Here is a 27,926-nt window from a genome sequence, read left to right on the forward strand (position 1 = left end):
TTTCACCTGGAAGGTTTGTAACATGGTCATGTCCTTCTCCGTCCCTTATGTTCTCCCCGATGACGCATATTTCATATGCGGGAGAAAGGCGTACAAGTGGCTTGCCCCAAACTCTGAAGGATTGTGTTATATTGGAAAAGTATTGCCTGAAGTGATGACTGTTACACATGACAAAATGAAGGACATACACCGTGGTGCCCAAGCTCCTTATACTCACACTCATTACGAGCACCGAGTTAAAAGACAACTGTCAGAAAGGTTAGAGCATCCGGCCTCTGATCTTATCCATGAATCCACCGGGATTCAGGTTCTGGTAGCGTTAGATTTCACTCGTACCGCTCGGGGAGTGATGAATTATAGATACATTTCCGCACTCGCCAATTTGTTAGATAATATCACTGAAATGTATGATGACACGTTTAGATACACTGGAAGAGAACTTCAAGCCTACAAAACAGAACTAGTTCAGCATAGGATGGTTCTCAATTATCTTACAGCAGTAACAGGCGGATATTGTGTTACATTGGCAACACAGTACGGCATAAAGTGTTGCACGTATATCACGAATAGCACCGAGGATCCGGTAGAGGTCATAGACCAAAAGATGGACGATATTCTCCAATTGAAGTGGGAATTTCGTCGAAAACACAATCTCACCCTTGCTGCTGTAGGTAATGAGCTGACTAGTTGGGTGTCATGGTTGAACCCGCGAAATTGGTTCTCCGGTTTGGGAGACTGGGCTCAAGGAGTCATAATGGATGTTGGAAAGTTTCTACTATGTATCTTGGGTATCGTTATATCGATTGGATTGATATTTAGATGCGGGCAGGCTTTAATGAGGTGCAAACAAAGTACAAAAGTGATGAGCTTGAGGAGTGAGGAAACCGTAATTAACCTGGATTTGATTTATGACCCAATGATAGAAACCAGGATGTGATGAAAATGCGATTATACGGTCCGTTTCTTTCACCTGTTTTTCTGCTTTTTCTCCAAGATACAAAGACCCCCTTGGACGAGGAAGCTGACGAGACGAGATGTATACAGACAACGGATTGACCAAAGAAGAAGATTTGACAACTTTAAATATGGACACTTGATGAACTTTGCCATGGATCCCCAGTTTCCCTAGTATTTTTAAACTCACGCTAGCCCAACATTTTTGTAAATCTGATGGCACTGACAAAGCTTGTTGCTCATGCCTAAGGAGCAAAACAGCGCAAAGAAGACAACTCTCAACAGATACCGAACACAACTTCAACAACAGATGTACATTTCCCTGACATAGAATATCATTGCATTTTTCGTAAGTGTTCTTTATCTTCATCTCTACAACCCTCAGGTAATGACACACATAGACGATAGGGAATACAGGCACAGATATCAGCAACCACATACCTCCCCCACTCATGTATCATCAACTAAAATGTGCTCCCCATTTTGTTCAAAATCCGAAAAGAGCTCGGTAAAGTTTGACAGCCCATCCACAGACCTGTACCACAGGATAAGAAGGAATTCAAATGTATACTTCGCAATACCTCGAAGCTTGATTTACAACACGTACGGCACGATGATACATGACCCCCCCAAACATGGATTCATACACACATGCTTCTGCTATCTCACTAGGTCATACCCTCTTCACACCTTCTCCTCTCTCCTCCCTTACCCAACCATGGAAATCAATTAACCCCTGACTTACATTTTTCTCCTTAAATGTTTTGTGGCAGTTATTATTGACTGCCAAAGGGTGGACTGTCAAAGTCAGAAAAATGTCTCAATGCACGTTGCCATATTTGCACCGCACACTGGTCCGCGCTGCGCGTGCGTACGCTCTCCCGTGGAGGCGCATACCCGCAATAGCGTGCACTCGCAGGCGCGGTATGCGTATTTACGGTAGAGTTTACATAGTCGTAGCGTGCGACTCATTCGTTACATATTTTCACAATTAATGTAGTTTATAGATCATGGTCCCTTTGATAGATTCTGAAAGTTTGGTTAAAATACAATGTCCCAGAGCTGAGGAATCCCTCTTTATATCGTACGAAGGGTCTAACAGGAATCATACAGCAGTGTTTGGTACCCATCGGAAGAGTATTTAATTAGCAATATTCCGGTGTTGGTTTGGAGCGTATTAATCGCTCGTGCGAATAGTTATGGACATAAGAAGTTTATGTCCATTTCTATTATTTACACATACTCAGGTATGCGGCGGGAAACCCAGTTTCCCACCCACCTGAGCTGTTGGAAATCGTCGCAGCCCACCTGTATGAATCACCCTATGACCTTTTGTTATGATGCAGGGCCGAATTCCTTCGGCCAATGGACAATGGGATTGTAGGACCAGGAGATTGCATTGTGTGTGGGGCATAAATAGGCAGGCCGACCACATCCAGCTCTCACTCTCTCATCAACGGTTATCTGCTGATAGCCGGGAGCTGGATATCGAGGCGCAGGCGATCATACCCTTTGTGCGTAAGTTTCTCTCCGTAATCATTGTCTTTCTGTGAGCCAATTTCTCTCATCTCTCCCCGTCTCTCTCTCTGTTCTGTTCTCTCATATCTCCCCTAGACTAGGCTAGTATTGTATTGTATTAGATAGTATTGTATTGTATTGCATTTAGGACAGTGTAGTATTGTCTTTTTGTATTTATTGTTTAGTTCTGTGGTTAGGAAGTCTTTGTTATATTGTAGTGTATCATTTGTACTGTTATCCCCTTTTTACAAGTATATTAGATATAATACAGTTAATAGGCTTTGGAACCTAAACCAGTATCTGTGTATTCTCTATAGTGTTAAGTGTTCACTTGAGCGTCGGTGACGCTCAAGCAGCTTTGTAGTTAGTCAGGTTACACAAGGTTGCACTTACACCCTGTATTCACATTAAGTTATTCTGTGTATTTCATTGGTATAAGGTTTAAACATTAAGGTATAGCGTTGTGAGCGTCTGCACCGCTGGTGACCTCCTCGTGGTCTCGAGCGTAAGCTACGCCATAGCGAATCATTACTCTAGTCATAGCCAATAACGTGTCCTGTGATCCCTGGGCCGTGAGCGAACGTGACGCTTGAGCGTCTCGCCTACGGCTGAGCGATCGTTACGCAACTAGCGTACCATTACGGTACTTCTTAAGTAAACAGCGTACAGTGTTCTTAGCTTCATAAAGGGTTGTTTATACGACAAAGGAATTTAGCATTGTCACCACTCAGGTTTTGGATGCTTTGTATCCACACATAGATGCCTCTATCTGCTTCCCTACCCAGGAGTCGTAGTGGCATGCAGTCAGGGTATCTTTCTATTAGTTTGCTGGCATGCCCAATGTGCTGGGTGCCATAGATTGCACACACGTTGAGGTCAGACCACCTAGGGGCAGCCAATACATTTATACCAATAGACATCTGGCCCACTCAACTAATGCCCAGGTGGTTTGTGTTGCAAATCTAAAACTTATGAGTGTTGTTGCGGGTTACCCTGGCGGCTGCCATGACACCTTCATCCTCAGTCAGTCATCCCTCTTTGACCAATTTGAGGGCAGACAAATGCCTGATGGATGGCTGCAGGGTATGTTCCAAATTTGTAGTGTGCATGTGTGTTAACCTCAACATCATCATTCTGTTCCTTAATATTTACCTAAACCACATGTCCTAATGCTGGCTATATCTGTCATTCAGGTGATTGGTGATATGGGTGCTTATCTTGGCTTCTTACTCCATTGTCCCAACCTCATTCCCCTGCTGAACACAATTACAATAATGCACATAAGTCCACGCGGAATGTGATAGAAAGCTGTTTTGGTGTGCTGAAATCTATGTTTCGGTGTCTGGCTAAGTCTGCATGACTTTTGTTGTATAGTCCCTCAAAGGTGACTAGAATTGTGTTCTGCTGCTGTTTTCTTCATAACATGTGTTTGTGTCAACATCTGCCACATGTTGAGGAGGAGGAGGATGATGTTGGTGATGAAGTAAACAGTCAGCAAGTAGAGGAGATAGAAACATCTTGCGACAGTGAGTACAGATGTAGGGAGGCAGGTAAGCCAATAACTGATTATGCGTCATTTTACCGGTAAGTCTTAATTTATCTAACTCAACATTGGCTAACCCCAAACCTAAAATATATGGAGTTATGATTTATGTTTGTGATGCGTTTTTGTTTGATATTAGGCATGTTGTTTACAATTAGTCAATAACATTTTCATATTAAACTGTCAGTCAATAACAAATTAAACATTACACATATAGCATTTGAGTAATTTATTATCTTAAACACTATAATTTTGTTGGCCACAATTCTATAAACGTTATTTTTATTTGACAATACTTTATGTTTTTTTGCTGGCTTGCTCATTTCCTTGTTGTTTTTTTGGTGTCTGCAGAGGATTCTGTTGGCACATTGGGCCGTGTTCTGCTTGATCGTCTAACTGGGGAGGTAACTGGGGTCTGGCTAGGTGTGGTTGTCCCTGAGCTTGAGCCTTGTTGCTGGGCTGCCAACAAATTTATGTTTTGGCTCAGGTTGTTGAGGCTTGCTGTCAGTTGTGTTGTTGCGGCTGTGTTGTTGGCGATTATTCTGGACAGGCTTTCTGTGATTAGCTGATTGTTCTGAATTAGTTGAATGAGGGCTTGTTGATGGCGGTTTGGTTCGTCCATGATGCGTTGAAAGCTTCCTATCAGTTGGCTGTTGTCTGCTCTCATTTGCTCCATGGTATTGGCCACTCTGCCAAGTTGTACAATCATTCTGCCTGAGTTTCTACTCAGTCTAGGTAGATGATGTGGCAGACTGGCAAGATATTGGCTGTGGTTTTGCAGACAGGCATAGTGTTGGGCCTGTTGTGTGGCCCAACTGGACCAAAAGTCTTGTCCCATTTCTGGCTGGGGTGGTGTTGGGCTCAATTGTTGGGTGGGGGTTGTTTGGGGTGGTGGAGTAATGTCAGCCGGCGTGGTTGGCTGGTTCGTATCAACTGCTTGCAGGTGTAGTGTGAAAGTTTACTGCAAGTCAGTTTCCTTCTGGGTATCCTGGGGCATGATGCCTGGATCTGTATGGGGTTGAAGACAGCCACAATTTAGTTACTGTTGGGCTTCTGGTTTGATTGTGCTTTACGTCAACATGCATTACTTCTTAATATGCATGTATTAAATTATAAATAGAGTGTGGCCTAAACTTATAATTATATTGGACATTATAGTAAAAACATGTGGCTTCTTTGGTTCCCTACTCATTACAACAATCTTTAAGGTAAATGTTGGACTATGAGCTTTACTTAATGGCCAAACACGTAGAACTGTAAAAATGCAACATTCCACCCTTGACATATTATGTTTAAAGGTTCATTTTGCCAAACAAACAGAATACATTAAATGTGTACAACAATACACTCATACATTGTTAAAGGCTGTCAGTCTTTCCCAGTAAACATTTTCAATTATAGTGACAAAACATATGCTTAAAAATATGGTTGGCAGAAGTGGCCACACCTATTTTGCGCATATTGTTAATTTGAGATGTGTACCACGAAAATAAGAATTTACTCACCGGTAATTATTTTTCTCGTAGTCCGTAGTGGATGCTGGGAACTCCGTAAGGACCATGGGGAATAGACGGGCTCCGCAGGAGACTGGGCACTCTAAAAGAAAGATTAGGTACTATCTGGTGTGCACTGGCTCCTCCCTCTATGCCCCTCCTCCAGACCTCAGTTAGGGAAACTGTGCCCGGAAGAGCTGACACAACAAGGAAAGGATTTGGAATCCAGGGTAAGACTCATACCAGCCACACCAATCACACCGTACAACTTGTGATAACCATACCCGGTTAACAGTATGAACAACAACTGAGCCTCAGTAACAGATGGCTCATAACAATAACCCTTTAGTTAAGCAATAACTATATACATGTATTGCAGAGAGTCCGCACTTGGGACGGGCGCCCAGCATCCACTACGGACTACGAGAAATAGAATTACCGGTGAGTAAATTCTTATTTTCTCTGACGTCCTAGTGGATGCTGGGAACTCCGTAAGGACCATGGGGATTATACCAAAGCTCCCAAACGGGCGGGAGAGTGCGGATGACTCTGCAGCACCGCATGAGCAAACTCAAGGTCCTCCTCAGCCAGGGAATCAAACCTGTAGAACTTAGCAAACGTGTTTGATCCCGACCAAGTAGCAGCTCGGCAAAGCTGTAAAGCCGAGACCCCTCGGGCAGCCGCCCAAGAAGAGCCCACCTTCCTTGTGGAATGGGCTTTCACCGATTTTTAATGCGGCAATCCAGCCGCAGAGTGAACCAGCTGAATCGTGCTATAGATCCAGCGAACAATAGTCTGCTTCGAAGCAGGAGCGCCAACCTTGTTGGCTGCATACAGAATAAACAGCGAGTCAGACTTTCTGACTCCCGCCGTTCTGGAAATATCAATTTTCAAAGGCCGGACTACGTCCAGCAACTTGGAATCCTCCAAGTCCCTAGTAGCCGCAGGCACCACAGTAGGCTGGTTCAAATGAAACGATGATACCACCCTAGGAAGAAATTGGGAACGAGTCCTCAATTTTGCCCTGTCCATATGGAAGATCAGATAAGGGTTTTTACATGACAAAACCGTCAATACTGACACACGCCTAGCCAAAGCTAAGGCCAATAGCATGACCACTTTCCACGTGAGATATTTTAGCTCCATGGTATTAAGTGGCTCAAACCAGTGGGATTTCAGGAAATCCAACACAACGTTAAGATCCCAAGGTGCCACCGGTGGCACAAAAGGAGGCTGAATATGCAGCACCCCCAGAACAACGTCTGAACTTCAGGCAGTGAAGCCAGTTCATTTTTAGAGAAAATGTATAGGGCCGAAATCTTGACCTTTTACGGATCCTAATTTTAGGCCCATAGTCACTCCTGACTGTAGGAAGTGCAGGAATCGACCCCGCTGGAATTCCTCTGTAGGGCCTTCCCGGCCTCACACCAAGCAACCTATTTTCGCCATATACAGTGAAAAAGTCTTGCTGTCACGTCTTTCCTAGCCTTTATCAGCATAGGAATAACTGCATCCGGAATGCCCTTTTCCGCTAGGATCCGACGTTCAACCGCCATGCCGTCAAATGCAGCCACGGTAAGTCTTGGAACAGACAGGGCCCCTGTTGCAACATGTCCTGTCTGAGAAGCAGAAGCCCTGAGTCCTGTGAGAGCATTTCCTGCAGCTCCGGGTACCGAGTTGTCAAAGTCGAAAAATATCATGCTTCACATTGCCATATACTAACCCCATGCACATGCCCGCTGCTCGTGCATTCAGTCTGCCGTACGTGCACATGTCCGCAAATTGCGTACACTCGCTCCGGCGATTACGCGCGGTATATGCATATTTACGGTAGAGTTTATGAGCTTGTAGCGGGCGACTCGTTTATAGCATAGTTAACTAAAATAGTGCGTTTTGTAGATAATATTCCCTTTAATAATGTCTGCAAGTATGTTTAATGTAAATGGTTCGTGGACATGGGGATTCCTCTTTGCATGATACGAAGGGTCTGACAAAGGTTGAACAGTGGTGTCTATTACCTAACTGAAGAGTATTTTATTAGAAACATTCCGGTGTTGGTTAGGAAGAGATTAATCGCTCCTGCGTATAGTTATGTCTATAAGAAGTTTATGGACATTTACTGTATTTGCAGTTCATTATCCATGCGGCGGGAATCCTGTGGATACCTCCCACCTGAGCAGTTTGAAATAGTCACAGCCCACCTGTTCAAATCCACCTATGACCTTTTGTTATAATGCAGAGAGACATTCCTGTGTCCAATGAACAATGAGATTGTAGGGCCCATTGTAGTGTACTGTATGTTGTGTATATAAAGGCCACTGTCCCCTGACCGGCCAGTACTCTCTCTCATCAACATTTATCTGTCGGATAATTGGAGGACTGGATCTGGTTGCGCTAGCGAGTGTTCCCCCGTATGGTATGTTTCTCTGTGGCCACTTTGTTACCCGTTTAATGTAAGCCATTCATTCTTATTCTATGTATTTGTGTTTGCGTTCGTTTGCCATTGTGTATATTTCTATCTAGTTATTCTGTTTAGTTATTAATGTTAGGTTTGTAGTGTATAAGCTGTAATCTGTATTCTTTTCCCTTTTACTTACTAAAAAATCCTCTGGTAAGGTGTTGGAACCTTAACAAGTGTTTGTGTGATTCACCATATAAGTGCTAAGGGTTTCAGAGCTTCTCAATTGCTCAAACAGCTTGCATACTCACAAAGGTTCAGTGTTACACCATTATTGCACCACGGTATTAAGGTTTACAGTGTAAGCATATTCTGTGTTTAAAGTTTATAAAGGTTACTGTCTGTGTGTACGCTCGCTGTGTGTATTCCGTACACCCAGCGCAGCGTGTGTACGTAACTTGCGTACCACGTGCGAGGTCTTTGTACGCAAATAGCGTACAAAGTGCGTAGCACGTGCACGAGGTTTAGCGGCCATTACGGCTTCGCGGTATTAGTAAATAGCTTGTGTTAAAGGATAAATATTTAGCTTTATCAGAGTCCTTCTTGGCCAATTCGGAGCAAAGAATATTGTTTTCACTCCTCCTTTTATTACAATTCTCAGCCCTTGGGTATGAGAGGAAGAGGAGGGAATACATAGACCGACTGGAACACCCACAGTGTTACTAGTGCGACCACAGCTATCACCTGAGGGTCCCTTGACCCGGCGTAAAACCTTTTTTAGCTTTTTATTGAGGTGGGACGCCATCTAGTCCACCTTAGGCAGTTCCCATCAATTTGCAAACTGCGTGAAGACTTCCTGATGAAGTCCCCACTTTCCCGGGTGGAGGTCGTGCCTGCTGAGGAAGTCTGCTTCCCAGTTGTCCACTCCCAGAATGAACACTGCTGACAGTGTGCTTACTTGATTTTCTGCCCAGCGAAGAATTCTGGTGGCTTCTACCCTCGCCACCCTGCTCCTTGTGCCGCCTTGGCAGTTCACATGAACCTCTGCGGTCTGACTGGATCAGAACCGGTTGGTCGCGAAGCAGGATCTCCGCTTGACTTAGGGCGTTGTATATGGCCCTTAGTTCCAGGATATTGGCGTGAAGGCAAGTCTGTTGACTTGACCACAGACCTTGGAAATTTCTTCCCTGTGTAACTGCCCCCCACCCTCGAAGGCTTGCATCCGTGGTCACCAGGATCCAGTCCTGAATGCCGAATCTGCGGCCCTCAAGAAGGTGAGCCCTCTGCAGCCACCACAGGAGAGACACCCTGGCCCTGGGGGATAGGGTGATTAACCGATGCCTCTGAAGAGGTGATCCGGACCACTTGTCCAGTAAGTCCCCTTGGAAGGTCCTCGCATGGAACCTGCCTAAGGGGATGGCCTCGTATGATGCCACCATCCTTCCCAGGACTCGAGTGCAGTGATGCACTGACACCTGTTTTGGTTTTAATAGATTCCTGACCAGTGTCATGAGCTCCTGAGCTCTCTCTATCGGGAGATAAACCCTTTTCTGGTCTGTGTCTAGGATCGTGCCTAGGAGAGGCAGATGAGCTGTAGGAACCAACTGCGACTTTGGAATATATAGAATCCAGCCGTGTTGCCGTTACACTTCCAGAGAAAGTGATACGCTGTTCAGCAACTGCTCTCTTGATCTCGCTTTTATGAGGAGATCGTCCCAGTACGTGATAATAGTGACACCTTGCTTCCGTAGGAGAACAATCATATCCGCCATTACCATGGTGAATATTCTCGGGGCCGTGGAGAGACCAAACGGCAACATCTGAAATTGGTAATGACAATCCCGTACCGCAATTCTGAGGTACGCCTAATGAGGTGGATAAATGGGGACCTGAAGGTATGCATCCCTTATGTCCCGATTCACAATAAAGTCTCCCCCTTTTTAGGCTTGCACTGACCGCTCTTAGCGATTCCATCTTGAACTTGAACCTTCTCAGGTATATGTTCACAGATTTTTAATTCAATATGGGTCTGACCGAACCGTCTGGTTTCGGGATTACAACATGGTTGAATAATAACACCCTCTTGTTGAAGGAGGGGACCCTTGACCACCACCTGTTAAAGATGAAATTTGTGAATTGCAGTTAACACTGGCTCCCTCTCTTGGGGGGATGCCCGCAGGGCCGTCGGTGAGGGGGCCTCTTCTCACAGTCCAGCTTGTATCCCTGAGACACAATATTTATTGCCCAGGGATCGAACAGGGAGTGAACCCACTTGTGGCTGAACTTACGAAGGCGTGTCCCCACCGGGCCTAGCTCCGCCTGTGGAGCCCCAGCGACATTGGTGGATTTTTGTAGGGGCCGGGGAGGACTTCTGTTCCTGGGAACTAGCTGCCCGGCTCTGACAAGAAAGGACGCACCTCAGACTTTCTGGTTTCTTTATTCGAAAGGCTGCATTTAATAATGTCGTGCTTTCTTAGGCTGTGCAGGAATATAAGGCAAACTAGCAGAATTACCAGCTATAGCTGTGGAGACCAGGCCCGAGAACCCTTCTCCACACAATCCTCAGCATTCCATATGCCCCTTAAGTCGGCATCATCTGTCCAATGCATATTCTACAGGACACGTCAAGCAGAGATCGACATAGCTTTGACTCTAGGACCCAGTATACTCATGTCTCTTTGGGCATGCTTTATAACTATATATCTATCACTTAAGACAGCATCTTTAATATATTTATATTGCATACTAGGGTCTCATCTCTGCTGATAAGGTACCTGTCCACGCTGCCACAGCGCTATAAACCCATGCCGACACAATCGCCGGTCTGGGTAGTATACTAGAATGTGCACGCTATCTGCAGGATCCCTGAGAATAGCAAGTGCTACCGTCTGTGCAAACAGGACACCCCAGGGGAAGATTCTCAACATATCCTGGCCCTAGTGGGGAAAGGATACAGCCTGAGAATTCTTTTGTGGGAAGCTGCCGTCTCTTGTCTGGAGATTCCCGCTCTTTTTCCTCATGAGAGGAGGGAAATTTACCTCAGCATTCTTCCCCTTAAACATGTGTACTCTCGTGTCAGGGACAGATGAGTCATCAGTGATATGCAAATCATCTATTATTTCAATAATCATATATTGAATACCTTATAGCCATCTTGGCTGTAACTTTGCATTATCGTAATCGACAGTGGAGTTAAACTCCATGTCGATACCAGTGTTTGTTATTATGGATAGTGTTGAGAGACTCTGAAGGTCTCTGTGACATAGGGACAGACATGGGTAGATTTCCTGTCTGTTCCCTAACCTTTTGTGCAATAAATTCACCTTAGCACTTACACATATCCAAACAGGTGTCGGCGTTGTCGACGGAGACACCCTCTCACACACATATCCGCTCTATCACCTCCTTAGAGGAGCCTTTTACCTCAGACATGTCGACACACGCGTACCGACACACCACACACAGAGGTGATGCTCTATTTGAGGACAGTTCCCCCACAAGGCCCTTTGGAGAGACAGAGAGAGAGTATGCCAGCACACACCCCAGCGCTATATAACCCAGGGATTACACTACAACTCAGTGTTTACCCAGTAGCTGCTGTATATACAAATTTTGCGCCTAAAGTTATGTGCCCCCCCTCTCTTTTCACCCATTGTGTACCAGGATACTGCAGGGGAGAGCCTGGGGAGCTTCCTTCCAGCGGAGCTGTGAAGAGAAAATGGCGCTGGTGTGCTGAGGAAGAAGGCCCGGCCCCCTCAGCGGCGGGCTTCTGTCCTGTTTCTGACTAAAAATGGCGGGGGTTTTACACATATACAGTTTTCCAGACTGTATTATGTGTATATATTGCCAAAAGGTATTCTTATTGCTGCCCAGGGCGCCCCCCCCCCCCCCCCCAGCGCCCTGCACCCTACAGTGACCGGAGTGTGTGGTGTGCAGTGGGAGCAATGGCGCACAGCTGCAGTGCTGTGCGCTACCTTAATGAAGACCGGAGTCTTCTGCCGCCGATTTCATCTCCTTCTCTTCTGTCTTCTGGCTCTGCAAGGGGGACGGCGGCGCGGTTCCGGGAACGGACGATCGAGGTCAGGCCCTGTGTTCGAACCCTCTGGAGCTAATGGTGTCCAGTAGCCTAAGAAGCACAAGCTAGCTGCAAGCAGGTAGGTTTGCTTCTCTCCCCTCAGTCCCACGTAGCAGTGAGTCTGTTGCCAGCAGATCTCACTGAAAATAAAAAACCTAACAAATACTTTATTTTCTAGCAAGCTCAGGAGAGCCCACTAGGTGCATCCAGCTCTGGCCGGGCACAGATTCTAACTGAGGTCTGGAGGAGGGGCATAGAGGGAGGAACCAGTGCACACCAGATAGTACCTAATCTTTCTTTTAGCGTGCCCAGTCTCCTGCGGAGCCCGTCTATTCCCCATGGTCCTTACGGAGTTCCCAGCATCCACTAGGACGTCAGAGAAATAATGTTTACCATGGGGTCAAATTACTAAGATTGAATTTGGTTTTAAGATGGGATGTTGTCCATAGCAACCAATAACATTGCAGGGATTATATTCGAGAAGGTGCTGTATTAATGTTACGGAGAATAGGATTGGTTGCTATGGCCAACATCACATCTTAAATAGAAGTCCCATCTTAGTAACGTTACCCACATGTGTTTGGTGGTGTGGATTAGTACAAGGATGAGTGTGTGCTTTTGTTTTTTGTTTTTTTGTGTGCAAAAACACTGTGTAAAATGCATTTTTTTCGAAAAATTAAGGTTTACTCACCAGACAGCTGAGGGATTGTGGTTCCTCGCTTTGTGGACTGGCCAAAATGGCTTCTGGTGGCTGAGCCAAAACAGCGGAGATGCGCCGTTGTGGTGGTGAGGATGCGGGTGTAGTTACCGCCTCAAGACAGTGTCTCTTACTACCCATCTTCTGTAGACTGGCAGACCCCTGCGAATGTCGTCTTAGTGGAGTGCGGTGCGATGATGAAGTTCCTATGGGATAATATAAACATTATTTCTCATACGTCCTAGAGGATGCTGGGGACTCCGTAAGGACCATGGGGTATAGACGGATCCGCAGGTGCTTGGGCACACTATAAAGACTTAAACTGGGTGTGAACTGGCTCCTCCCTCTATTCCCCTCCTCCAGACCTCAGTTAGACTTTGTGCCCAGGAGTGATGGGTCACACACTAGGGGAGCTCTCCTGAGTTTCTCTAAAAGACTTTATGTGACACCCGCCTAGGTAGGTACGGTATCAAGGCGATATGTCCGACCCCTTTCTACAATACCCAATTCCCAACTGGTGCCTGGGACAATCGACTTCACACTGCGAAATAATTAACTTTTTATTACACTGGAACGAAGAACCTCAGGAGTCGTTGATCCTGTAATTACTTAAATGCTTTTAGTTAAACGGTGTAACTTTCACTCCACTATCGTATCACTAAATACAGCATTTGACATTAGACTGTATACACTGCACGTTATTACACAATCAGTACAATTTCAGTTACCTTTGCCCTGCACGGTACCGTGTATAACCCAACTAGTTCACCCTTAAAGTTCAGCTGATCAACGTAGTGTTGGTGCACGATGGGTACCTTATCCTGACTAGTTCCACGGTCTATATTTAGAAATGTGGCAAGTCATCTGGTGTCACGGTGAGAGTCGGGGAGGTGAGTAGTAGGCTCAGCGTGGAGGTGTTACACCACGGTTCAACAGGGGACTTAATCTGTTGGTTAACGGCTAACCTTATCAGGCAAATCCGAGTACAGAAATTAATTGTTCCCGCCTGGCATGCGGTCCACCCTATGGGTTAGTGCTGATCCTGAGGGAAGATTAGTCTGTGCCGGTGAGTCCGTTAGCTTGTCCTTGTACCTAGTCTGTAGCCGCTCTTGCTGACTCAAGCCTTGCAGCTGATACTTTGTATTCCTCTTTCTACCATTGTGCAACTATCCTGTCGCTTTATAACACTCTGTTAGCTGTGCGTAGAAGGGCTACCGTTTTCCAATAATCGGGTATACTGAAGGAGTATGATGCAGCTCTAACAACTCTTTGCCTCTGTTACGTGGGATGAAGCTATAGCTGTCCCTAGGAGAGTGCTGTATGGCCAGTTCAGTACAGGGACCTGGAAGAGAGTTCCTATGCAGCGCTCTATTGCTTGACCATGCCTACTGGCTTAAACTGGTGTTGCACCTGGTGTCGTGGTGTAGGCACAATAGTGACAGGCTGTGCTGCGTGCGGCTTTTACTAACCTAGTCCTGCTGTCTGTGTAGCTCTTTATACGAGGTGGTTGCAGCCTTCCAGGATGGGAGGACTCTGTCGCTGAGAGGGCCGCCCCGCTTAGGGACTCTCAACAGGGTGGGTCTGCCTTCGTTCCACCTCTAGACCGCCTCCAGCCTGGATCTTTACTGCAGTTGCCGTCCTGCTGCCACTCCAGTCGAGCTCCGCCTCGATCCCAGCCTACTCCGGAGCCGCGGCCGGCCCCTAGTTATGCTGGCTTAGAGAACGGGCTGCCGGAAGCGCACCCAGGGGGGGTCAGGTCCCGCTGATCTCTGCACCCGTCCACCGGGATCACCCGAGCTGCCTTCGATGCACTGCCCGGTCCTAATGGTGCGGCCCACATCCGGTAAGGGCTTTTACTCACTCCTCTCAGGATGGCTCTCTGCGCGTACCCGTGTACGGTCTCTCCTTGCTATTATTAGTTCTCACTGTACAGTAGGTAAGAAGTCACTAGTCTCTATTTAGAAGGCATACTCTGGGTGCAATGCATTATGACAGTTCTCACCCTCAGCTGGATATCCTGCTAATCCCTGCTTTGCTGTTATGCTGTTCTATGTTAAGTGCAAACTGAAGGGTAATACTCTGCTGGAGAAATAGGGATTGCTAGGTGACACAGGGAGCAGGCTTTCTACTGTACTCACTGTAGACACCCACTCTGCTTCCAGCGCTGCAGCAGTCGCAAATTAGAAGTAGCACTTTATAGACTTTTACTGAGTGGCTCTCACACACAGCCACTGCTTGTCAGCTGCTCTCAGTGGCACCTCCATTTTCTCTGACGTCCTAAGTGGATGCTGGGGACTCCGTAAGGACCATGGGGAATAGCGGCTCCGCAGGAGACAGGGCACAAAAGTAAAAGTTTTAGGATCAGGTGGTGTGCACTGGCTCCTCCCCCTATGACCCTCCTCCAAGCCTCAGTTAGATCTTTGTGCCCGGCCGAGAAGGGTGCAATCTAGGTGGCTCTCCTAAAGAGCTGCTTAGAGTAAAAGTTTTGTTAGGTTTTTTATTTTCAGTGAGTCCTGCTGGCAACAGGCTCACTGCATCGAGGGACTTAGGGGAGAAGAAGTGAACTCACCTGCGTGCAGGATGGATTGGCTTCTTAGGCTACTGGACACTAGCTCCAGAGGGACGATCACAGGTACAGCCTGGATGGGTCACCGGAGCCGCGCCGCCGACCCCCTTGCAGATGCTGAAGAGAGAAGAGGTCCAGAAATCGGCGGCTGAAGACTTCCCAGTCTTCTTAAGGTAGCGCACAGCACTGCAGCTGTGCGCCATTGCTCTCAGCACACTTCACACCAACGGTCACTGAGGGTGCAGGGCGCTTGGGGGGGCGCCCTGGGCAGCAATGAAAGTACCTATGCTGGCTAAAAATACATCACATATAGCCCCTGGGGCTATATGGATGTATTTAACCCCTGCCAGGTTGTCAGAAAAACGGGAGAAGAAGCCCGCCGAAAAGGGGGCGGGGCCTATTCTCCTCAGCACACAGCGCCATTTTCCCTCACAGAACTGCTGGTGGGAAGGCTCCCAGGCTCTCCCCTGCACTGCACTACAGAAACAGGGTTAAAACAGAGAGGGGGGGCATTTTTGTGGCGATATTATTACATATTAAGATGCTATAAGGGAAAACACTTATATAAGGTTGTCCCTGTAAAATTATAGCGTTTTGGTGTGTGCTGGCAAACTCTCCCTCTGTCTCCCCAAAGGGCTAGTGGGGTCCTGTCCTCTATCAGAGCATTCCCTGTGTGTGTGCTGTGTGTCGGTACGTGTGTGTCGACATGTATGAGGACGATGTTGGTGAGGAGGCGGAGCAATTGCCTGTAATGGTGATGTCACTCTCTAGGGAGTCGACACCGGAATGGATGGCTTATTTAGGGAATTACGTGATAATGTCAACAAGCTGCAAGGTCGGTTGACGACATGAGACGGCCGGCAAACCAATTAGTACCTGTCCAGGCGTCTCAAACACCGTCAGGGGCTTTAAAACGCCCATTACCTCAGTCGGTCGACACAGACACGGACACTGACTCCAGTGTCGACGGTGAAGAAACAAACGTATTTTCCATTAGGGCCACACATGTTAAGGGCAATGAAGGAGGTGTTACATATTTCTGATACTACAAGTACCACAAAAAAGGGTATTATGTGGGGTGTGAAAAAACTGCCTGTAGTTTTTCCTGAATCAGATAAATTAAATGAAGTGTGTGATGATGCGTGGGTTTCCCCCGATAGAAAATTAAAGGCGCTCACACGCTTATCAAAACAAGTGGCGTTACCGTCTCCAGATACGGCCGCCCTCAAGGAGCCAGCTAATAGGAGGCTGGAAAATATCCTAAAATAAGAATTTACTTACCGATAATTCTATTTCTCGTAGTCCGTAGTGGATGCTGGGGACTCCGTCAGGACCATGGGGAATAGCGGCTCCGCAGGAGACAGGGCACAAAAAGTAAGCTTTTAGGATCACATGGTGTGTACTGGCTCCTCCCCCTATGACCCTCCTCCAAGCCTCAGTTAGGTACTGTGCCCGGACGAGCGTACACAATAAGGAAGGATATTGAACCCCGGGTAAGACTCATACCAGCCACACCAATCACACCGTATAACTTGTGATCTGAACCCAGTTAACAGTATGACAAACGTAGGAGCCTCTGAACAGACGGCTCACAACAAATAACAACCCGATTTTTTTGTAACAATAACTATGTACAAGTATTGCAGACAATCCGCACTTGGGATGGGCGCCCAGCATCCACTACGGACTACGAGAAATAGAATTATCGGTAAGTAAATTCTTATTTTCTCTAACGTCCTAAGTGGATGCTGGGGACTCCGTCAGGACCATGGGGATTATACCAAAGCTCCCAAACGGGCGGGAGAGTGCGGATGACTCTGCAGCACCGAATGAGAGAACTCAAGGTCCTCCTCAGCCAGGGTATCAAATTTGTAGAATTTTGCAAACGTGTTTGCCCCTGACCAAGTAGCAGCTCGGCAGAGTTGTAATGCCGAGACTCCCCGGGCAGCCGCCCAGGATGAGCCCACTTTCCTTGTGGAATGGGCCTTGACAGATTTAGGTTGTGGCAAGCCTGCCACAGAATGTGCAAGTTGAATTGTGCTACAAATCCAACGAGCAATCGTCTGCTTAGAAGCAGGAGCACCCATCTTGTTGGGTGCATACAATATAAGCAGTGAGTCAGACTTTCTGACTCCCGCCGTTCTTGAAATATATATTTTCAATGCCCGGACCACGTCCAACAACTTGGAATCCTCCAACTCGTTAGTAGCCGCAGGCACCACAATAGGCTGGTTCAGGTGAAACGCTGACACCACCTTAGGCAGAAAATGAGGACGCGTCCGCAGTTCTGCCCTGTCCGTATGGAAAATCAGATATGGGCTCTTATATGATAAAGCCGCCAATTCTGATACTCTCCTGGCTGAAGCCAGGGCCAGTAGCATGGTTACTTTCCATGTAAGATACTTCATCTCCACCGATTTGAGCGGCTCAAACCAATGGGATTTTAGAAAATCCAAGACTACATTAAGATCCCACGGTGCCACTGGGGGCACAACCGGGGGCTGTATATGTAGTACTCCTTTTACAAAAGTCTGGACTTCAGGAACTGAAGCCAATTCTTTCTGGAAGAAAATCGACAGGGCCGAAATTTGAACCTTAATGGACCCCAATTTGAGGCCCATAGACAATCCTGTTTGCAGGAAATGTAGGAATCGACCCAGTTGAAATTCCTCCGTGGGGGCCTTCCTGGCCTCACACCACGCAACATATTTCCTCCAAATGCGGTGATAATGTTGTGCAGTCACCTCCTTCCTGGCCTTTACCAGTGTAGGAATGACCTCTTCCGGAATGCCTTTTTCCTTTAGAATTCGGCGTTCAACCGCCATGCCGTCAAACGCAGCCGCGGTAAGTCTTGTAATAGACACGGTCCCTGCTAAAGCAGGTCCCGTCTTAGAGGTAGAGGCCACGGATCCTCCGTGAGCATCTCTTGAAGTTCCAGGTACCAAGTTCTTCTTGGCCAATCCGGAGCCACTAGTATCGTTCTTACTCCCTTTTGCCGTATAATTCTCAGTACTTTTGGTATGAGAGGCAAAGGAGGGAACACATACACTGACTGGAACACCCACGGTGTTACCAGAGCGTCCACAGCTATTGCCTGAGGATCTCTTGACCTGGCGCAATACCTGTCCAGTTTTTTGTTGAGGCGGGACGCCATCATATCCACCATTGGTTTTTCCCAACGGTTCACAATCATGTGGAAGACTTCTGGATGAAGTCCCCACTCTCCCGAGTGTAGATCGTGTCTGCTGAGGAAGTCTGCTTCCCAGTTGTCCACTCCCGGAATGAATACTGCTGACAGTGCTATCACATGATCTTCCGCCCAGCGAAGAATCCTTGCAGCTTCTGCCATTGCTGTCCTGCTTCTTGTGCCGCCCTGTCTGTTTACGTGGGCGACTGCCGTGATGTTGTCCGACTGGATCAACACCGGCTGACCCTGAAGCAGGGGTTTTGCCAGACTTAGAGCATTGTAAATCGCTCTTAGCTCCAGTATATTTATGTGAAGAGACATCTCCAGGCTTGACCATACTCCCTGGAAGTTTCTTCCTTGTGTGACCGCTCCCCAGCCTCTCAGACTGGCATCCGTGGTCACCAGGACCCAGTCCTGTATGCCGAATCTGCGGCCCTCTAACAGATGAGCACTCTGCAACCACCACAGAAGAGACACCCTTGTCCGTGGCGATGAGGTTATCCGCTGATGCATCTGCAGATGCGATCCGGACCATTTGTCCAGCAGATCCCACTGAAAAGTTCGTGCGTGGAATCTGCCGAATGGAATCGCTTCGTAAGAAGCCACCATCTTTCCCAGGACTCTTGTGCATTGATGCACAGACACTGTCCCTGGTTTTAGGAGGTTCCTGACAAGTTCGGATAACTCCCTGGCTTTCTCCTCCGGAAGAAACACCTTTTTCTGAACCGTGTCCAGAATCATTCCCAGGAACAGCAGACGTGTCGTCGGGGTCAACTGAGATTTTGGAAAATTCAGAATCCACCCGTGTTGTTGCAGCACTAGTTGGGTTAGTGCTACTCCGTCTTCCAGCTGTTCTCTGGATCTTGCCCTTATCAGGAGATCGTCCAAGTAAGGGATAATTAATACGCCTCTTCTTCGTAGAAGGATCATCATTTCGGCCATTACCTTGGTAAAGACCCGAGGTGCCGTGGACAATCCAAACGGCAGCGTCTGAAACTGATAATGACAGTTTTGCACCACGAACCTGAGGTACCCTTGATGTGAAGGGCAAATTGGGACATGCAGGTAAGCGTCCTTTATGTCCAGGGACACCATAAAGTCCCCTTCTTCCAGATTCGCTATCACTGCTCTGAGTGACTCCATCTTGAACTTGAATTTTTGTATGTACAGGTTCAAAGATTTGAGATTTAGAATAGGTCTTACCGAGCCGTCCGGCTTCGGTACCACAAATAGCGTGGAGTAATACCCCTTTCCCTGTTGTAGGAGGGGTACCTTGACTATCACCTGCTGAGCAAACAGCTTGTGAATGGCTTCCAATACCGTCGCCCTGTCCGAGGGAGACGTTGGCAAAGCAGACTTTAGGAACCGGCGAGGGGGAGACTTCTCGAATTCCAACCTGTAACCCTGAGATACTACCTGTAGAATCCAGGGGTCCACCTGTGAGCAAGCCCACTGTGCGCTGAAATTCTTGAGTCGACCCCCCACCGTTCCTGAGTCCGCTTGTAAGGCCCCAGCGTCATGCTGAGGGCTTTGCAGAACCCTGGGAGGGCTTCTGTTCCTGGGCAGGGGCTGCTTGCTGCCCTCTCTTACCCCTTCCTCTGCCCCGAGGCAGATATGACTGTCCTTTTGTCCGCTTGTTCTTATAGGAACGAAAGGACTGCGGCTGAAAAGACGGTGTCTTTTTCTGTTGGGAGGGGGTCTGAGGTAAAAAAGTGGATTTTCCGGCAGTTGCCGTAGCCACCAGATCCGATAGACCGACGCCAAATAATTCCTCCCCTTTATACGGCAATACTTCCATATGTCGTTTGGAATCCGCATCACCTGACCACTGTCGCGTCCATAAACTCCTTCTGGCAGATATGGACATCGCATTTACTCTCGATGCCAGAGTGCAAATATCTCTCTGCGCATCTCGCATATAAAGGAAAGCATCCTTTAATTGCTCTATAGTCCATAAAATACTGTCCCTATCCAGGGTATCAATATTTTCAGTCAGGGAATCCAACCAGAAGACCCCAGCACTGCACATCCAGGCTGAGGCGATGGCTGGTCGCAGTATAACACCAGTATGAGTGTATATACTTTTCAGGGTAGTTTCCAGCCTCCTATCAGCTGGATCCTTGAGGGCGGCCGTATCAGGAGACGGTAACGCCACTTGTTTCGATAAGCGTGTGAGCGCCTTATCCACCCTAGGGGGTGTTTCCCAGCGCGCCCTAACCTCTGGCGGGAAAGGGTATAATGCTAATAACTTTTTTGAAATTAGCATTTTTCTATCTGGGTTAACCCACGCTTCATCACATACATCATTTAATTCCTCTGATTCAGGAAAAACTACAGGTAGTTTTTTCACCCCCCACATAATACCCCTTTTTGTGGTACTTGTAGTATCAGAGATATGCAAAGCCTCCTTCATTGCCGTGATCATATAACGTGTGGCCCTACTTGAAAATACGTTTGTTTCATCACCGTCGACACTAGATTCAGTGTCTGGGTCTGTGTCGACCGACTGAGGTAAAGGGCGCTTTACAGCCCCTGACGGTGTCTGAGACGCCTGGGCAGGTACTAACTGGTTTGCCGGCCGTCTCATGTCGTCAACTGATTTTTGTAATGTGCTGACATTATCACGTAATTAAAAAACTTTTTCTAAGCAGCTCTTTAGGAGAGCCACCTAGATTGCACCCTGCTCGGACGGGCACAAAAACCTAACTGAGGCTTGGAGGAGGGTCATAGGGGGAGGAGCCAGTACACACCATGTGATCCTAAAAGCTTACTTTTTGTGCCCTGTCTCCTGCGGAGCCGCTATTCCCCATGGTCCTGACGGAGTCCCCAGCATCCACTTAGGACGTTAGAGAAAAAGTATATACACACATACTGGTGTTATACTGCGACCAGCAATCGCCTCAGCCTGGATGTGCAGCGCTGGGGGGTGGCTTGGTCGGATTCCCTGACTGAAAATATTGATACCCTTGACAGGGACAGTATTTTATTGACTATAGAGCATTTAAAGGATGCATTTCTATATATACGAGATGCACAGAGGGATATTTGCACTCTGGCATCAAGAGTAAGTGCGATGTCCATGTCTGCCAGAAGATGTTTATGGACACGACAGTGGTCAGGTGATGCAGATTCCAAACGGCACATGGAAGTATTGCCGTATAAAGGGGAGGAGTTATTTGGGGTCGGTCCATCGGACCTGGTGGCCACGGCAACAGCTGGAAAATCCACTTTTTTACCCCAAGTCACATCTCAGCAGAAAAAGACACCGTCTTTTCAGCCTCAGTCCTTTCGTCCCCATAAGGGCAAGCGGGCAAAAGGCCAGTCATATCTGCCCAGGGGTAGAGGAACGGAAGAAGACTGCAGCAGGCAGCCCCTTCCCAGGAACAGAAGCCCTCCACCGCTTCTGCCAAGTCCTCAGCATGACGCTGGGGCCGTACAAGCGGACTCAAGTGCGGTGGGGGGGGTCGTCTCAGGAGTTTCAGCGCGCAGTGGGCTCACTCGCAAGTGGACCCCTGAATCCTACAAGTAGTATCCCAGGGGTACAGATTGGAAATTCGAGACGTCTCCCCCTCGCAGGTTCCTGAAATCTGCTTTACCAACGTCTCCCTCCGACAGGGAGGCATTATTGGAAACAATTCACAAGCTGTATTCCCAGCAGGTGATAATCAAAGTACCCCTCCTACAACAAGGAAAGGGGTATTATTCCACACTATTTGTGGTACTGAAGCCAGACGGCTCGGTGAGATCTATTCTAAATCTGAAATCTTTGAACACTTACATACAAAGGTTCAAATCAAGATGGAGTCACTCAGAGCAGTGATAGCGAACCAGGAAGAAGGGGACTATATGGTGTCCCTGGACATCAAGGATGCTTACCTCCATGTCCCAAATTGCCCTTCTCACCAAGGGTACCTCAGGTTCGTGGTACAGAACTGTCACTATCAGTTTCAGACGCTGCCGTTTGGATTGTCCACGGCACCCCGGGTCTTTACCAAGGTAATGGCCGAAATGATGATTCTTCTTCAAAGAAAAGGCGTCTTAATTATCCCTTACTTGGACGATCTCCTGATAAGGGCAAGGTCCAGAGAACAGTTGGAGGTCGGAGTAGCACTATCTCAAGTAGTTCTACGACAGCACGGGTGGATTCTAAATATTCCAAAATCGCAGCTGATTCCGACGACACGTCTGCTGTTACTAGGGATGATTCTGGACACAGTCCAGAAAAAGGTGTTTCTCCTGGAGGAGAAAGCCTGGGAGTTATCCGAGCTAGTTAGGAACCTCCTAGAACCAGGCCAAGTGTCAGTGCATCAATGCACAAGAGTCCTGGGAAAAATGGTGGCTTCTTACGAAGCGATTCCATTCGGCAGATTTCACAAAAGAATTTTTCAGTGGGATCTGCTGGACGAATGGTCCGGATCGCATCTTCAGATGCATCAGCGGATAATCCTGTCTCCAAGGACAAGGGTGTCTCTTCTGTGGTGGCTGCAGAGTGCTCATCTACTAGAGGGCAGCAGATTCGGCATTCAGGACTGGGTCCTGGTGACCACGGATGCCAGCCTGAGAGGCTGGGGAGCAGTCACACAGGGAAGAAATTTCCAAGGAGTGTGGTCAAGTCTGGAGACTTCTCTCCACATAAATATACTGGAGCTAAGGGCAATTTACAATGCTCTGAGCCTAGGAAGACCTCTGCTTCAAAGTCAACCGGTGCTGATCCAGTCGGACAACATCACGGCAGTCGCCCACGTAAACAGACAGGGCGGCACAAGAAGCAGGAGGGCAATGGCAGCAAGGATTCTTCGCTGGGCGAAAAATCATGTGATAACACTGTTAGCGGTGTTCATTCCGGGAGTGGACAACTGGGAAGCAGACTTCCTCAGCAGGCACGACCTCCACCCGGGAGAGTGGAGACTTCATCTGGAAGTCTTCCACATGATTGTGAACCGTTGGGAAAGACCAAAGGTGGACATGATGGCGTCCCGTCTGAACAAAAAACTGGACAGGTATTGCGCCAGGTCAAGAGACCCTCAGGCAATAGCTGGGACGCTCTGGTAACACCGTGGGTGTACCAGTCGGTGTATGTGTTCCCTCCTCTGCCTCTCATACCCAAGGTACTGAGAATTATAAGAAGGAGAGGAGTAAGAACTATACTCGTGGCTCCGGATTGGCCAAGAAGGACTTGGTACCCGGAACTTCAAGAGATACTAAGAAGGGACTTGCTTCAGCAAGGATCATGTCTGTTCCAAGACTTACCGCGGCTGCGTTTGACGGCATGGCGGTTGAACGCCGGATCCTAAGGGAAAAAGGCATTCCGGAAGAGGTCATCCCTACCCTGGTCAGAGCCAGGAAGGAGGTGACCACACAACATTATCACCGCATTTGGCGAAAATATGTTGCATGGTGTGAGGCCAGGAAGGCCCCCACGGAGGAATTTCAACTCGGTCGATTCCTACATTTCCTGCAAACAGGAGTGTCTATGTGCCTCAAATTGGGGTCCATTAAGGTTCAAATTTCGGCCCTGTCGATTTTCTTCCAGAAAGAATTGGCTTCAGTTCCTGAAGTCCAGAAGTTTGCATATACAACCCCCTTTTGTGCCTCCAGTGGCACTGTGGGATCTCAACGTAGTTCTGGGATTCCTCAAATCACATTTTTAAACCGCTCAAATCTGTGGATTTGAAATATCTCACATGGAAAGTGACCATGCTGTTGGCCCTGGCCTCGGCCAGGCGAGTGTCAGAATTGGCGGCTTTGTCTCACAAAAGCCCATATCTGATTGTCCATTCGGACAGGGCAGAGCTGCGGACTCGTCCCCAGTTTCTCCCTAAGGTGGTGTCAGCGTTTCACCTGAACCAGCTTATTGTGGTACCTGCGGATACTAGGGACTTGGAGGACTCCAAGTTGTTAGATGTTGTCAGGGCCCTGAAAATATATGTTTCCAGGACGGCTGGAGTCAGGAAAACTGACTTGCTGTTATCCTGTATGCACCCAACAAACGGGGTGCTCTTGCTTCTAAGCAGACGATTGCTAGTTGGATGTGTAGTACAATTCAGCTTGCACATTCTGTGGCAGGCCTGCCACAGCCAAAATATGTAAATGCCCATTCCACAAGGAAGGTGGGCTCATCTTGGGCGGCTGCCCGAGGGGTCTCGGCTTTACAAATTGGCCGAGCTGCTACTTGGTCAGGGGCAAACACGTTTGCAAAATTCTACAAATTTAATACCCTGGCTGAGGAGGACCTGGAGTTCTCTCATTCGGTGCTGCAGAGTCATCCGCACTCTCCCGCCCGTTTGGGAGCTTTGGTATAATCCCCATGGTCCTTACGGAGTCCCCAGCATCCACTTAGGACGTCAGAGAAAATAAGAATTTACTTACCGATAATTCTATTTCTCGTAGTCCGTAGTGGATGCTGGGCGCCCATCCCAAGTGCGGATTGTCTGCAATACTCGTACATAGTTATTGTTAAACAAAAATCGGGTTATTATTGTTGTGAGCCATCTTTTCAGAGGCTCCGCTGTTATCATGCTGTTAACTGGGTTCAGATCACAGGTTGTACAGTGTGATTGGTGTGGCTGGTATGAGTCTTACCCGGGATTCAAAATCCTTCCTTATTGTGTACGCTCGTCCGGGCACAGTATCCTAACTGAGGCTTGGAGGAGGGTCATAGGGGGAGGAGCCAGTGCACACCACCTGATCCTAAAGCTTTTACTTTTGTGCCCTGTCTCCTGCGGAGCCGCTATTCCCCATGGTCCTTACGGAGTCCCCAGCATCCACTACGGACTACGAGAAATAGAATTATCGGTAAGTAAATTCTTATTTTCTGACAGGGATTTTCCACTGCCAGAGATGCCCTCCTCTCTCACAGCTACCTCAGACTGTGTCCTGACCAACTGTCATCCCTCCAACTGTCCCTGGTCATGTGACCTGCCCCTGACCTCCAGAGCTGCTGCCAAGGCTGCTGGGAATTATCTGCCTGTATAATCAAATGTACATACTCTGTAGCGTGCCACACGTAATACCTCATAGAGCAGGGTATTACATTTATGTTAGGTTTTTTATTTTCAGGTAGACCTGCCGGCTACAGGCTCCCTGCAGCGTGGGAGTGAGGGGGGAGAAGCAGGACCTACTTCTTCTTAGTTCAAGGGCTCTGCTTCTCGGCTACTGGACACCATTAGCTCCAGAGGGTTCGATCACTTGGTGCGCCTAGCTGCTTGTTCCCGGAGTCGCGCCGTCAACCCCCTCACAGAAGCCAGAAGAAAGAAGCCGGGTGAGTATTAGAAGAACAGAAGACTTCAGTGACGGCAGAAGACTTCAGTGACGGAGGTACAGCGGTAGCGCTGCGCTCCATGCTCCCACACACCAACGGCACTCACAGGGTGCAGGGCGCTGGGGGGGAGCGCCCTGGGAGACTGGCTTTGAAAGCGTGTTCGGTGCCTGGGCACCGTGTCCCATTCCCCCGCCAGCATGTTAGAGGGCGCTACGCGCCATTGATCCCCCGCCACCGGCTTTCACGGGTGCTGGGGGAGGTAGCGCCCTGAGCAGCAAGTTACAATTTCTTTGTTCAGGGCGAAAAGTGTTTTATGTGGGCGCTGCCGGGGCTCCGTGTCCCGGACCCCCGCCAGCGCATGTGAGCGCGCTGCGCGCCTTTTCTCGCCCGTCGCCGGCTTCCGTGGGTGCAGGGCGCCGGGAAGGGAGCGCCCTGAGCAGCAAGTTACCATTTCTTGGTAAAAAAAAAAGTGTTTTATGTTGGCGCTGCCGGGGCTCCGTGTTGGCGCACTGCCGCCTTTTCTCCCCCTGCCGCCTTCCGTGGGTGCAGGGCGCCGGGGGGGGGGCGCCCTGGGCAGCATATATAATATGTAGATATGAGCCCCCAGCGCTGCACGCGATTCCTGCCAGTCATAGCGGCGGTCGCGCGCCACGCCGGTGCTCCCACACACCAACGTTCTACTTGGATGCAGGGGGGGCGCCCTGAACGTCAGTTTTCGATGGTATATAGTGTATGTACACTATATACGAGTCCAGCCTGTATATTTTTGATAAGGGGCTAGAGCGCACCGGGAAGGGGCGGAGCTTAGCCCTCATAGAGGAGTCAGCGCCATTTTCCTCAGATCCGCACCAGGACTTGATGTATAGTAAGATGGAGGGGGGCACAGTGTTTTAATGCATAAAGCATTATGTTTGATAATGGACGCATAATCCTTGGTGTAATGCATAAATTCACTGTTTCCCTGTTTGTTTACCCACTATCGGTTAGTCGACATAGGCCGGCAGGTGTGAGGGCTTTGTCACAAGCTGCTGTGGGGATAACTGTCGGCTTCGCCGGCACATGGCGATACTTGATTCGGTAAATTAAGTATTAGCAAATTGGTGTTTGTGTGCCTAAAACAGTAAACACGATAGGGGAGATACAGTTGTTTGTGGATGCCCTGTCGGCATCAACGGTATTTCCTGGGTAAAAAAAAAAGAAAAAAAAAAAAGAAAGGAAAATTATCAGGCTGTTATTGCCTTGTACCTGTATGTATGTATGTATGTATGTATGTATGTAATATATATATATATATATATATATATATATATATATATATATATAGGTATATGTGGGGGGAGGGTGGTAGTCATGTGACCGCCGGTCGGCTGACCGACAGTCACATGACCTCCTACGTGAGCCCGACTGCTCACTATCCCGATGGTCGGCATGCCGACCAACAGGGACTATTTCCACTCGTGGGTGTCCACGACACCCATAGAGTGGGAATAGAACCCGTGGCGACCGCAGGTCGCCACCGAGCCCGCAGCGTGGCGAGCGCAGCGAGCCCGCAAGGGGCTTGCTGCACTTGCTCCTCCCCGCCGGGATCCCGGTGTCGGTATGCTGCCGGGATCCCGGCGTCGGTAAGGTGACCGGCGGTCAGGAGACCGCCGGTCACCCGTACTACACCCGTGGGTGGAGTGTTATCAAAATTGTATTTGTATGCTTCCCTCAGACCCCTCAGGGTTCCAAGATTATTATTATTATTATTTTTTTGCCCGCTTGCTATTCCTTGCTGTCGACATTTACTAAGTTTTCTGTCGACCATAACGTTCCTGGTAGATCCACATCGGGGGCATGTCAGTACATGGTCATACACATTCACAACACATTACGGTCACTAGAGACCTGACAGGTCTGGAAAATCCACTTGCGTATAGGTTATATCTATATGTGTATACATGTAGATATAGCAACCAAATACTCTCCTTCTGCGCTGTTCTCAGACTAATTAGATACAATAAGATACAGTACTCCTTGGGAGGGTCTGCCTATTTCACTAAGTCCCTTGTTAGGAGGGACTGGATACAGAAAATGTAAAAAGAAGAAAGGAAATTGGCGTCCAAAGGTTATTTTAACCTATAAATACAGGGAACCCAGTGGGTTTCACAATTAACATTGATTTTAAAACGTAAACATGAACTGTTCTTTCATAAAAATATTTATTAAAATGTACAGAAGCAATGAAGCAAGTC

General features: G+C 48.1%; 1 long non-coding RNA gene across 1 annotated transcript in view; it reads right to left on the minus strand.

Annotated features, from left to right (window-relative positions):
* Nucleotides 1-4,229: 4,229 nt before the first annotated feature.
* LOC134947846 (uncharacterized) overlaps nt 4,230-27,926 on the minus strand; it is a 64,832-nt gene continuing 41,135 nt past the window's right edge. Inside the window, exons 5-6 of the long non-coding RNA XR_010182813.1 lie at nt 12,673-12,884; nt 4,230-5,023 (exon numbers count right to left, since the gene is read on the minus strand). This is a non-coding gene — a long non-coding RNA (uncharacterized LOC134947846). The remainder of the gene's footprint in view (nt 5,024-12,672; nt 12,885-27,926) is intronic.

This window comes from Pseudophryne corroboree, chromosome 8 (assembly GCF_028390025.1).
Source record: "Pseudophryne corroboree isolate aPseCor3 chromosome 8, aPseCor3.hap2, whole genome shotgun sequence".
Classification (NCBI taxonomy): Eukaryota; Metazoa; Chordata; class Amphibia; order Anura; family Myobatrachidae; genus Pseudophryne; species Pseudophryne corroboree.